The 9,867-nt window shown below is 41.0% G+C and overlaps 1 protein-coding gene across 1 annotated transcript in view; it reads left to right on the forward strand.

The window, feature by feature from the left end:
* si:ch211-225h24.2 overlaps nucleotides 1-1,474 on the forward strand; it is a gene marked incomplete at its 5' end in the record, with an annotated part of 6,039 nt that extends 4,565 nt beyond the window's left edge. Inside the window, one exon of the mRNA XM_042094561.1 lies at nucleotides 1-1,474. This exon is cut by the window's left edge and continues 550 nt beyond it.
* Nucleotides 1,475-9,867: the final 8,393 nt, after the last annotated feature.

Genomic DNA, 9,867 nt, shown 5'->3' on the forward strand with positions numbered 1-9,867 from the left:
CACCACCCCTCCCTACACACACACACACACACACTCACACGCACACACTCACACGCACACACACTCTCTCTCACACACTCACACACACACAAATCATGTACACACACACACACGCACACACACACACACAGTACTCTGCTTGTACTGTAGCGGGATACATGTGTGTCTGAACTTGAAGTTGAAAAGGTTTGCCTCTGGCTAAGCACCTATCACAGAGTGTTATATGGCAAGCTCCAGTTCTTGGTTTGCTCTGGCTAAGCACCTATCACAGTCTTACATGGCAAGCTCCAGTTCTTGGTTGGGGGCCCCTTTTGCAATGGAGCTTTTTGCCAAACCCATTCCCCATTGGTGGTGGCGGTGGGGATAAGTGCCTTAGCTGCAGCCGGCTCACCAGGGGGGTCTGAAGCGAGTACAGAGATGTCGGGTGGGACACTTTGGAAAAGGGGCCTCTTAAGATCAGGACACAAGTGTTGCTGGGACTGGCAGTTGAGACTGGGCGAGTGGATAAGTGTGTGTGTGTGTGTGTGTGTGTGTGTGTGTGTGTGTGTAGGGGGTTGGGACGTAGTATTAAACACTGAAGTAATCTTTACATAGTTTTGTGTTATTGTCTCATGTCAAAACTGACACACGGGAGCAGAAGTAAAACTCTGTGTGTACACTGGACTGACTTTAAAGGCCAGCTATGGGGAAGAAGATGGGACAATCAAAACGATAAACAACCAAACCAAACATACAGACAGTCCCCCAATGGCCTATAAAATTACTATCCGAAAGAGAGGTCTTTTGTTGACAAATATCCACACAGATTAGAATGAATGTGAGAATATTAGATAAGCTGATTTAGTGTTTATTATTCAAAATGTTCATTTAAGCTATATTTGCAGAACATTGTCATGAGATGTAGTTTGTTTAGCTCATTCTGGCTGTGCATTCTCCTGTTCTAGTTTTTGCGGACTTCATCAGTTGATGGCGGTTTCATCAAGCTTGTGACAGTATTTTCAACTGTTCACTCATCATGTAGGCCTTAATGCAGCGTTTGGGCAATTGGCCTTAGGATGAGCGGTTGTGTTGTCCATGTCCTTCAGCAATTTTGATTATCCTCACTGTTTTATTACAATCATGAAATGTAAATGTATGATGATGTGTGTACTGTTTGAGAGAGCTATTTTATAAAACTTCAAATGTATAATGGAGAGCGAATAACAACTTCAGCACCTTGCTGGTGACCTGTAATACAAAATGAGTGCAAGACAACTGTCAGTACTTTTTTTCTACGTCTGAGAAAGTTTCAAACTCTGACCTTCATTCTCAGCATATTTTTCAAACAGTTACACTGTTTCTCATTTGGTCTACTTTCTATTTTTTTGTGTTCATTTCTCTTCTTGGCACTGGTTTTGTTAAGGGCAGAGGCAGATCCTGGTCTTAAATCAGGGGTTGTTTTGAGACAGATTGTCAAATAAAGTCCAATTCTTTAGCCCTGCTTGGTGTCGTCATTCATACTCAACAGCACTCTTGTAAAACACAGCTTCACCTGTTCCGCCCTGGCCCTGTCCCTCAGATGCGAGGGTGTAGCTGACCACTTACTCTGATCCAGAATCAGCTGTCTGGTCATCCACATCCTTACCTGCAGCATTGTGGTGCTAGTGGTTAAACTGATCTGGAGCCAGTTAGCACGGTTCTCATAGACCTCTGAGGTTTGCTTACAACAAGGACTCCAAAGCTGCCATCTTTGCCCATCTGGGATCTGGGTACCATCTTTGCCCATATAAGGAGATCTGGATTTATTTGGGTCCTTTTTGTTAGCAAACTTCAGATCTATGAGCTCAAGTTGGCTCAACATGGGGGGGCTGCCGCTGAGGACTGTGGGTAATAACACACATAGCGCTTAAAATTACACAAAAATGTAATTGCTGTAGAATTATGGGCCCTTCATGCCAAGCAGTTGACGAATGGTGGCACTTGCTCAGTGTGAAGCTGTTGATCTGATTACATATTTCATGTGTGCTCAAGCACCACTTTCAAATATACTCACACTGCAGGCAGAGTTCTGCCCAGACGTTCATGTCATTGGGTGCTTGGATGTTGAAAACAGCACTATGTCCTTTTTGCATGCACTTACCAACTGAGCCTTTGAAATACAGCTTGAATATATAGCAGTATGTTTCTTGATATATATATATATATATATAAGTTAATGTATAAAGTTCATCAATAAGTTGTGTTTTGCTTACAAAAACCAACTATAATATCAGGTATGTCACATGTTGATATTTTTCACAAAACTCCACTCGATGCCTCTCTGCGTCTGTGCACAGGGCAGAACAGAAGTGTCCATAAACAGCCATATATACACGATTTTACAAAAGATTTGATTCCTCAGTGAGCGACAGCCTTGGCTGTTAAAGGGGAATCTCCACTGTATCCATACAACAGAGTCTGCTCAGCAATCAGAGTTTTTAATTACTATAGTAAACCATGTTCATGCAAATGCATGACTTTACCAACATGTTCCGTCATATTTTTTTTCCCCATACAGGTAAGCATCAATAATTGGAATGATAAGGTACATTACAAAACCCAGAACAAGGATATAAAATACTCGGTTTCATAAATAGTGCTGTTTCAGTTTGTTTTCTTTACCTCCACAAACGGATATGAAAAAAAAAAGTGTATGAAAGTTTCAGCATTGTGGCTTTTGTTTTTGTATGGCAAACGCACAAACGTTTTCAGTTTTTTGTATTTAGTGTTGACGGCTTCTTACTCAGCCCAGCAACAGTCTACAGGAAAAAAAACCGAACGTAAACATAGACCTACCAGCTACCCTTTCTACGTGCATTCAGTTACTAATGGAAACAAAAAAATAGTCATAATAACAATAATTATAATAAGTATAATAACATTTAACATACTCAGTGTCGGCCAAGTGACACTGCTGGTAAGGATCTGCCGTGCAGCAATATGAAAGAGTCATCTCTCCCAAATGAGACTCCTCGTTAGAAATCCAGCTGTTGCCGTAGCGATATCCCTCCAGTCCAGACGTACACATTCTGAAGTCCTTCTCCTCTTTTTTCCATCTCTTGTGTCCTTTCCTCCTCCTTGCTCAGTGTCAGGTTACATGATGTGGTGTGTGGAACACAATCGTATCAGTGATCCCAAATGACATCATTCTAGTGAGCCCTTAGAAGTTTGGGAGAAAGAAAAACGCATAACACTCACACTCATAAGCACCGACACACACACACACACACACACACACACACACACACACACACAAACAAACACCACACATGGACACACATTCGACACAGAAAAAAAGGCTTCTTGTTTTCTCCCCTGTCCATGGACATGTGTAGGAAGAGGTGAGAGAAGGTTCTAGAAGGGAGATCAGAACAGTCCTAGGCAGTTTTTTTTTTGTTTGTTTTTGTTTTGAAGCACATTCTGGAAGCCTCTAGAACTTGAAGAGGTCTATGAAGTGCTGAGGTGACACTGGCATGAGGCAGTTGTCTGGGTCATTGGCCGTGCACGGATGTCCGGAGTCCTGGCAGAGAGAGACACATAGTTAGACATACTTCTGTGTGTGTATGTGTGTGTGTGCGCGCGTGTGTGCGTGCGCGTGTGTGTGTGTGTGTGTGTGTGTGTGTGTGTGTGTGTGTGTGTGTGTGTGTGTGTGTGTGTGTGTGTGTGTGTGTGTGTGTATGTGTGTGTGTGCAAGCATGTACAGTATTAAAAGTGACTGCTAAATACAATAACCATAACCATCATTAGTGTGTATTATCTGTCTAGACATTGTATGGTATTTATTATTTGGGTGAGAATATTGATCATTGAGAATATATTATTATGAAATAATGAACAAATCTAATGTACAGGAAACGTAAGTCACGCAAGAATGGGACTGAAGCAGGTGTGAGAGCGTTTGAATGGGCGACAACATAACATATGTGGGTAAGTAAAGGACAGGATGGATGAGTGATTAGGTGTCATACACGGATTACTGTGAACCACTGACCCATACGACATGCCTAACCTAAACACTGGATGAATTGACCTGATGAAACCTGAAATGGTCATCATAAAAATGAGGTTGGTGGACAGGTGGAGGTTGGTGGAGAGAGAAAAAAAAAAAGGATGAAACGGCGGATGGATGGAGAGAAAAAAGGTCAAAGAAAAGAGAGAGAGAGAGAGAGAGAGAGAGGACTGAGTGAGTACCTTGAAGAGCAAAGCCAGGTGCCGGTCCTGATCGGACATCAGGGGGAGGAACAGGAAGGAAGGAAGTAACATGGATGGGAGAGGTCAAAGGTTATAAGGGAAAAAGGAGGGAGTGTCTATAAGCATGGGGGGGGGGGCTAATGAGCTAATTACCACGTTAACACCACATATTAATATTCTTAACATTGATTTAGGATGTGTCAAAAATTACATTAATAGTAATTTATTAGCCTTTTTTTACTCATGTATGATCTTGTTTGCCTTGACTGGAAAAATGTGTTTGTTGGCTAAATGTGCCATAAGTCCCCATACTGTAGCTAATGCTTCCTGCCAGAGATTAATCAATGAGGGACATGACCAGAGGTGGAAAAAGTACAAAAATATTGTACTCAAGTAAAAGTACCAATACCTTGATGAAATATTACTCAAGTACAAGTTAAAATACCGATCTGAAAATGTACTTAAGTAAAAGTAAAAAGCAGAGGTGGAAAGTAACGAAATACATTTACTCACGTTACTGTATTGAGTAGTTTTTCTGTGTATTTTGTATTTTTTAAGTAGTTTATAAAATCGGTATTTTAAATTTTACTTGATTACTTTTTGAGTGAAGTATTGTACTTCGCTACATCAAAAATCCCATCCGTTACTTGAGTAAACCTTTACTTGACACCTTTCTTTGGAAAGAAGTTTATTAGCAGTTGTTTCCCCTCATTTTGATGTCTCTCTTTTTCCTGTTTTGGCCTTTGTTTTTAGTAACCTGACTTGGCTTTCTTGGAGAAAGACATTGCACCAGCAGCACAACAATTAGCGGTCCACTACTTGCGATGCTCAACTAAATAAACAAAAGATAGACTACCTTATGAATCGTGCAGGCGGACTAAACCATTTAGCTCTTTAGCAAGGGAGAGTGATAGTGACCTTAGACAGTTTTCACTATGTTTTGTATACAAAATCCAGTCAGTCAAACTTTACATTTCGTCTGACATTCATTTTTACATTTAATTTGGAAGTTAAAATATTCAGGTAAAATAAATATATGGTGGAAATAAGTATTGAACGCTTTTTTTTTTTTTCAGTAATTAGCCTAAACTTCCAGTGAATCTATTCGAAATTTTCACCACACATTATATTAACACACATATAAAAAATCCAAACAAGAGTTTTGTGTATTAAAGTGGAATGACACAGGAAAAAAGTATTGAACGTGCCTACTGAAATTTCTTCAATACTTTGTGGAAAAGCCTTTGTTTGTAAAGACAGCTTCAAGACATTTCCTGTATGACAAAACTTACTTAACAGAACTGTTTGAGCTTTTTGCTTTTATCCATCATGAAATGTTTCTTGCGTGACACCTTGGTAATGAAAATCCTTTTTATAGCCCATCAATATGTAAGCTACTAACCAAGCTTATATTAATTTGCGCAGATAGAAAGGATAACTACTCTCTAACTACTTACAGATTCCAGCTCGTTCCTTCCCTTTCCTTGCCTTAGTGCTTTTTCTTAGCGTGTTCAATACTTTTTCCCTGTGTTATTCCACTTCATTACACATGACTCTACTTATGGAGTTGTTTGGATGTTTTATGTGTGGATTAGCTGAGTTATTACTAATGCCTGATGAAAATGTTGTGCCCCCTGTATTCCACTTTTCAAGGGCCCTCTCCTCCATTGCCCTATACTTCCCACAGTTCGACGCCCTTTAATCTGCTGAACCTTCTGCTCGTTTCCAAATAAAAAAAAAACTCTCTGCAACTCAACATTGGCCTGCCTGCCTCAGCTGCATGTGAGGGGCTTTTCAGTTGTGCTGGATTACTGTTCACTGCAAAGCGACCCAAGGATGAGTGCAACTAACTTTGAAAATCAACTACTGCTCAAACTTAAAGGAGAATTCCGGTGATTTTTCACATAGATGTCCATTTCTCAACATCCTTATCAGGCAAGTACCTCCACTCGGCGGCCATATTGCAACACTTTTTGGGCACTTATCGTGCATCTATTTCGGCAGAAATGCATGTGCGTAAGGCTTCACGACACCAATCTTGCTCCAGCAGCGAGATCACAACAGATGATTGGCACGATGTCTTCACAGCACACCACATGATTGGCTCAATGTATTTTACAACACACCACATGATTGGCTCAATGTATTCACATGTCAACGTTTTGCCGCGGAAGGGTTGTGATATGTGTAGACAACTGCCATATTGGATGCATGCATTACTATGGAGGATTTTTTTAGTGCTGTATCTCCTCATTAGAAAGTCTCTGGTAAAACTGGTTGTTCTGGTACCCACCCCAAAAAAAGTAACTAAGTAACTTTTACTTAAAGTACATTTTAAATGAACTACTTTTTACTTTTACTTGAGTACATTTTCAGATCGGTATTTTAACTTGTACTTGAGTAATATTTCATCAAGGTATTGGTACTTTTACTTGAGTACAATATTTTCATACTTTTTCCACCTCTGGTAAAAAGTAGTTCATTTAAAATGTACTTTAAGTAAAAGTTACTTTGTTACTTTTTTTTTGGGGGGGGGGGGGGTACCAGAACAACCAGTTTTACCAGAGACTTTCTAATGAGGAGATACACCACTCAAAAAATCCTCCATAGTAATGCATGGGGTTAGTCAGTTGTCTACAAATATCACAACCCTTCCGCGGCAAAACGTTGACATGTGAATACATTGAGCCAATCATGTGGTGTGTTGTAAAATACATTGAGCTAATCATGTGGTGTGCTGTGAAGACATCGTGCCAATCATCTGTTGTGATCTCGCTGCTGGAGCAAGATTGGTGTCGTGAAGCCTTACGCACACGCATTTCTGCCGAAATAGATGCACGATAAGTGCCCAAAAAGTGTTGCAATATGGCCGCCGAGTGTAGGTACTTGGTCCTAGCTCGAGTTGCTGCAGCCAGCAGCTAAGGCAGCCATGTTCATGCTCCCAGTGTGTAGCGCTGTAGTTGCAGCAACTCGAGCTAGGTAAAACCGATTGTTTCAGTTTTTTCATACCGACAGTACTCGGTGACGTTGAGAAATGGAGATCTATGTGAAAAATCACTGGAGTTCTCCTTTAAGAGCAGTAGTTGATTTTCAAAGTTAGTTGCACTCATCCTTGTGTCGCTTTGCAGTGAACAGTAATCCAGCACAACTGAAAAGCCCCTCACAGGCAGCTGAGGCAGGCAGGCCAATGTTGAGTTGCAGAGAGTTTTTTTTTATATTTGGAAACGAGCAGAAGGTTCAGCAGATTAAAGGACGTCAAACTGGGGGGGAGAGTGGGAAGTATAGGGCCCCAATGGAGGAGAGGGCCCTTGAAAAGTGGAATATGGGGGGTACAACATTTTCACCAGGCATTAGTAATAACTCAGGTAATACACACATAAAAAATCCAAACAACTCCATAAGTAGAGTCATGTGTAATGAAGTGGAATAACACAGGGAAAAAGTATTGAACAAGCTAAAAAAAAGCACTAAGGCAAGGAAAGGGAAGGAACGAGCTGGAATCTGTAAGTAGTTAGAGTAGTTATCCTTTCTACCTGTGCAAATTAATATAAGCTTGGTTAGTATATTGATGGGCTATAAAAAGGTTTTTTATTACCAAGGTGTCACACAAGAAACATTTCATGATGGATAAAAGCAAAAAGCTCTCCCAAGACCTTTGCAACCTTATTGTGGCAAAACATATCAATGAAACTGGTTACAGATGCATTTCAAAACTTCAGAATCTTCAGTAAGCAGCATGGGAGCCATTATCTGCAAGTGGAAGAAACATCACTGCCATGCAGGATCTCCTCGCAATATTTCTGACCAGGGAGTCAGAAGGATAGTCAATTCCAAGAGCCAAGGACCACTCGGAGAAAGCTCCAGAAAGACTTGAAGGCAGCCAATTCAATTAAACAGTTCTGGAAGTAACTAAAGATCAGGATTCACAAGAGGGACCCCTGGAATCTGTTTAGAACAATGGGCCAAAATCACACCTGATACTGTGACTAATACGTTGTCATACCGGAAATGTCTTGAAGCTGTCTTTACAAACAAAGGCTTTTCCACAAAGTATTGAAGAAATTTCAGTAGGCACGTTCAATACTTTTTTCCTGTGTCATGCCACTTTAATACACATAACTCTTATGTTTGGATTTTTTATATGTGTGTTAATTTCGAATAGACGAATATATATATATATATATTCGAATAGACATATATATATATATATATATATGTCCACCATATATTTATCTTACCTGAATATTTTAACTTCATAAATGTCAAAATGAATGTCAGACGAAATTTAAAGTTTGACTGACTGGATTTTGTATACAAAACATAGTGAAAACTGTCTAAGGTCACTCTCACTCTCCCTTGCTAAAATCACTTTCAGAAAGACTGCATGGCGTCAGCTTGATTCATGTCCTGTTGTAGGCTACATGCTGATCATTATCACTAGGCTAGTGGTTTAGGGCGATTTCTTTTCTCTCCCTTTCTGTTTTCTTTAGTCTTAACTTTTTTTTTTTTTACTCAAGTAACGTATGGGATTTTTTATGTAGCGAAGTACAATACTTCACTCAAAATGTAATCAAGTAAAATGTAAAATACCGATTTTATAAAGCTACTTAAAAAATACAAAATACACAGAAAAACTACTCTACAGTAACGTGAGTAAATGTATTTCGTTACTTTCCACTTCTGGACATGACCCTCTGCCCTCTGTGGCTGTAGAAGGAAAGAGGGAGAAAAAAATAAAAGAGCAAAAGGATAGAGAGTGAGAGAGAGAATGAGAGAGAGAGAGAGAGAGAGAGCTCTGATTTGCTGGTGTTTGCCCCCCCTTCTTTTAATCCTTGGCTGGCCATGAGGAATTTCATTAAGATTATTAGCACACGATTATTAGCCGTAGCCTTAGCAGGTAATCCGCTACGTGCGTCATGAGAGCTAGCCTTCCACACATAAGGAATGCATTGTAAAGAGACTTAGCGCGAGCGCTAACAGCAAAAGAGATGGATGCAGAAGGGGAACAGTCAAGGAGAGCGGAGCAGAAAGGAAGGAAACAGAGGGACTAGTAAAGAAGAGAAGAAGCTAAGGAAGGAAAGGGGGATATGAGCAGGAAACAGCGGAGAGGTGAGGAAGGAGGTCAGAGGAGATGAGGAGGCCAAAAGAGGAGGTGCTGAAGAGCAGGGGAGAGAGAGAGAGAGAGAGAGAGGAGAGAAGAGAGAGAGAGAGAGAGAGAGAGGGGGGAGAGAGAGAGAGAGAGAGAGAGAGAGGGGGGGGGGGGGAGAGAGGGGGGAGAGAGAGAGGGGGGGAGAGAGAGAAAGAGAGAGAAAGAGAGAGAGAGAGAGAGAGAGAGAGGGGGGGGGGAAAGAGAAAGAGAGGGGAAAAAAGGAGAGAGAGAGAGAGAGAGAGAGAGAGAGAGAGAGGGGGGGGGGGGGGAGAGGGGGGGAGAGAGAGAAAGAGAGGGGGAAAAAAGGAGAGAGAGAGAGAGAGAGAGAGAGAGAAGAGAGAGTGGGGGGAGAGAGAGAGAAAGAAAGAGAGAGAGAGAGAGAGAGATTGAGAGAGGGGGGAGGAAAGTACAGAGCGAGAGAAGAGAATTTGAAGAGATAAAAAAAGTAAAAAGAGATGAGAGGTGTGTGACAGAGAGAGTACCTTCCAGAAGAGGATGCTGCAGTGTTT

Source organism: Alosa sapidissima, chromosome 6, assembly GCF_018492685.1.
Source record: "Alosa sapidissima isolate fAloSap1 chromosome 6, fAloSap1.pri, whole genome shotgun sequence".
NCBI classification, from domain to species: domain Eukaryota; kingdom Metazoa; phylum Chordata; class Actinopteri; order Clupeiformes; family Clupeidae; genus Alosa; species Alosa sapidissima.